At 36.2% G+C, this 4373-nt stretch overlaps 1 pseudogene; it reads right to left on the bottom strand.

The window, feature by feature from the left end:
- Nucleotides 1–3287: 3287 nt before the first annotated feature.
- LOC149540122 (shikimate kinase 2, chloroplastic-like) lies at nt 3288–4138 on the bottom strand (annotated as a pseudogene).
- Nucleotides 4139–4373: the final 235 nt, after the last annotated feature.

Genomic DNA, 4373 nt, shown 5'->3' with positions numbered 1-4373 from the left:
AGGATAAAGGGGGAGTGTTGGAATATTAAATGTAGTTAGTCATTTCTCCCTGGAGCCAAACACCCACCTGCCACCATTGACGGATTGCAGAACAGTCATAAACATATATCACAAGTAGGTGAGTTTTTCAAATTTGCAAATGAGGGGAAATTTTTTTTGGCAAAAGACAAAAAGGATTGTTCACATTCATTCGACCAGTTAGAGAGGAAGATAGTAGAAGAGCTTAGAAGTTGTAGAGCAGAGAAAGAAAGAAAATGGTGATTAGCAGATCAATTGTTGTAGAGACAGAAGGGATCATTGTCGTGCTTGCAATTGCACGTGCTTCTTCCTATCATTTTGTAAGTTTGTAGTTTATTGGTTTCAACCTGTTGAAGTAGTGATTTCTCTAGGTGTTATTGTATGCAGCCATTAGAGATGCAAGTTTGAAGTTTAAAGTTTGAAGTTTTATCAGTTTAAAGTTTAGGGTTATTTTAGGGTTTTTTGGTTGAAGCTAAATGCTCGCAGATTTTCTAATGATTTAATCAAGTTGAATATTAAAGAAAACATGCATACTTGAATCCATTACTCTTCTATTTGTTTATTGCATTTGATAATTTTATTGTTGAGTATTTCAAGCTTTCGATCTCTGATTTTAATGGTGAAAATATTCACGTCATAAGTCTACACTCGATATTTTCTTTGGTAGAAGTCATTTGCAGTGGCTACTGAGGTCACTCGGTGCCTTCTTCTACCGAGCGTCACCCTCCTGTGGCTATCGAGTTCACTCGGCATCCACACTACCAAGCTCACTCGGTATCCAATGTCTAACAAGTTCTTCATTTACCGAGTTGTTTCTTCATCTACCGAGTTGCTCTTCTATTGAGATCACTCGGCATTCTTTGGCTACTAAGTTGCATGCTCTTCATTTATTGAGCTCACTCAGTAATGTCTCCTGTCACTCAATTTCTTAATGTTTACTACACAAAACTGCCACTCGGTAATAGTTTGTGTTGAGAAAATTTTTAGGTTTAGGGTTGTGAGTTTTAAATTTATATTTATATTTCTCACAATTTCCAGTAGTGACACAATTGTGGTAATGTAAATAATGATGTATGCAATGTTGCGTGTTGCCACTCCACACTACTACACAGCATGACAATTTTTTGAGCATATAATTTATCTTGATATCAAGTTATTTCCATTGTTTTGTGGTAACATGTTTTACTCATTGTTTCTCTATGAGAGTTTTATTATCCTTATTCAAAAAGATTTCGAATTTGCATATATGATGGCATTCTACTTGTGGATATTTGTCTTGTTCTCTTTTTTTCAGGTGATCCATCAAGGAACCTTCTCAATTTTTCACATATGAAGATGTGTCTATGCTTCCACTTGATCACAATCAAAGGACTCATGTATTTCTCTTGGATCTGCAAATGTACCATATGGCTTGAAGACAATCAAATTACTTCATACTGAAGATTAAGTTGCAGCTTTTTGTAAATTATGGGTTTAATACCCTTTGATGTAATTACCCCAAGTAAAGATTAAAGGGGGGTGTTAGAAGTTGTAATCTTTCCTTGGTGTGTTTAGAAACCAAGGTTAGAACTCCTTTCTTTATTTTTGTAATATATTAGGATATAAGCCAAGGTATCCTAATATATTTCTTTTTTGTCCTTTTTCCACTACATCTTATTTTGTCATCTAGTGGAATATGTGAGGACAAATATTTATTGTAATTTCTAATTTTAGATTATTCCTCCTTAAGAGGAATCTCACACTTGGCCTCACACACTTATGAATGGTGGCATTCATAGACATGGGAGTTACATTCTAACTCCTCTCTATCATCTCTATTTAAGAGATGACCCTCCTCTCTCATTTCTTAACAATGAGGTTTCTTCCTCTTCTCAATTATTGTATGAGCAATTGCTCTCTTTCTCTCTCTCTCTTTCTTCTTAGGCTTTTCATGCCTCATTCATATTGTCACAAGGGGTTTTCTTTGCTTTCCCCTTTCCAAATATCTTGTCTCATGGTGTTGGAGCTTGAAGCTTTCTCTCTCCTATTTTATGGTAATATCTTATCATGCATTTATTCACTTAGATTCTTTCCTAGTTTTGGTTATTTACATATTTTTTTTTCCATTTCTAAAATGGTATCAGAGCAGTTTAATCTTTGTTTTGAGTGTTTGCATGAAGGTACGATTCGAAGGAGACTCTTGAGAGAGATTTCACTAATTTCTTCTTTAATCTTCTTAAGATGGAAGAAATTGAATTTTTTTTTTTTTTTTTTGAGTTTGGTTGGTTTACCGCCAAACCTGATTAACTTCTGTTTTCTCTAATTTGTGCAGGTTACTTCTTATTTTCTATTATTTTTCATCTATCCCCCTTTGGAAGGCTTGCCGCCAAAGGGTTTTCCTATCTTGATATCAATGTTTGTTAAAATTTGTGATTAATTTTTAAAAAAAAATTTACCTTAAGAATGATTCAGTCTTATCAGACAGCCTCTTTGATGGTTTATTGAAGATTGTTCATCCTGTCTTTTTATTCGAGTTGCGTTGCTATTTGCCGAGGTTCTTTGGCTGCCATTTTTTAGTGTTCTCCATTCTGGTTTCACCCTTGCCTCAGCCCTGCTTCGTCCTTCCCTGAAAACATCTCTAAAGATTGTGGGTCCGTATGAATATTGCCAGCTTCATTCTTGTATCCATCGATTCCTGTAAATTCTGTGTACCACCGACTCTTATTTAGGAGAGATGTGTGCTTTATATTTCTGAGAGTGTTGAGCTAGAGGCTTGAAATGACATAGAAAATTTGAGGTCCTTTTCAGTAGCTTACGTGCATGGGTTTTGTGAATATCAGTGAAAATTAGAGGTTGTTTCAGTTAAGATTTTAGAAATTTTTCTTGTTTGGAGTAGGCTTCTGTACTTTTTGTGAGCAGTAATGAAGTGGGTTCTCTTCATGGGACAGCTGAGATACGCCCCCTACTAACCCATTTGGATGTGAAGGTGGAGGAGCCCGAGATGGTTGTGCCTGCCGAACCCATCGAGGAGTGTGCCCTCTTTCTCTCAAATATTGATCAGACGGTTGCATATGTTGTAGATTCGGTGTTTTGTAGCCATAGTTGTCTAATCCAAATTAAACTTCTCAGCATGCATTGAAACTGTTAAACTTCGGAGTGCTTCTCCTGCAGGGCGCTTGGGACCTTCTAAAATATTTATCTTTGATTCAATTGAATATGGTGTTACTACTATAACTTTGTAGTAACAGTTCTTATTGTTTTCTCTGTGGTACAAGGAAATAATAGTAAACCTATCCTGTGAAAATGCAGATAAAAATATAAAGAATTACCTCATTTGCAATAATAGTTGGAGTCAATGAAAAGATATCCTTGTCACCAGATTCATCTACAATTTTTTGCAATGATACTTTTACATCTGCAGTGGCATAACCATAACCTCCTTTTCTCTCCTCCAAAAGCTCAGTGAACCTTTCTAAAGCCTCAGAATCTCTAAATCCTTCCTCATCTTTTTCTTTAAGTTCCCAAGCAGCAGATGATTCACCCGATGCCTGCTCTACCGACTTCTCACTATCAAAGAAGTAATACCCTAGAACTTCAGATATTTTCTTTGCCACAGCTGATTTTATACTAGATGTCATTCCAACAATGAACAGGCATGTTCCCTTCAAGTTAGAAGCAATCACTCTTCCGTTTCTCTTGAGAAATAAGGTCTCCTCATCCTCATTCCAAGATTCATCAACTTTAAAAACTGCGTCTTCCTGCGAGCATTTAAATAAAACTGTGGGCGCTCTGCAATGAAATGAAGCTGTCACGGTACACAATTCTTGTGCATAGTTTCATCTTCTAAGATTAATATCTGATTGTCTGCTTGTTATTGAGTTCTTCAAAGTGCAAAGAGGATAGGTTTTTCCAATGCAAGTTCTGCAACACGTTCTAAAGCTGGCTAATTCCATCACAATCGATATAAAAAAAACCCAAGTTGCAATATAAATTTCAGTAGCTACCCAATTGAAATTGGGATGATTAACAACAATTTAACTTATGGGGTGTAATTAGCGAAGAAAGAAATCTGGATTCTCTTTGCAGATAACACTCCCACAATATTGAAAAAACGTTAGAATAGGAGACCGATTGAGCACAGTTTGAAATACCACTTTGGATTTGATTAGTGGCCGCCTCATTTACTCATGGCCTGGCATGGCTTCCCGTGAGTCCGTTTGGCTGCCCTTTCCTCATTTAACTGTCACTTATTCTTTTTTCACAGGTGAAGTTTAGTTTTCGGGCTTGTTGGTTTCTTTCTACTGTTAAGTTTATCTGCCACTTTGCTATATTTATCTGTGAGAAATGACAGAGATTTTGAATATCTCTGGGCATCA

The sequence above is a fragment of the Cupressus sempervirens genome, chromosome 9, assembly GCF_028749045.1.
Source record: "Cupressus sempervirens isolate cs-2001-9-10 chromosome 9, ASM2874904v1, whole genome shotgun sequence".
NCBI lineage: Eukaryota > Viridiplantae > Streptophyta > Pinopsida > Cupressales > Cupressaceae > Cupressus > Cupressus sempervirens.
Note: the sequence above shows the minus strand (reverse complement) of the source record. Positions and strands in the feature narration are given on the sequence as shown.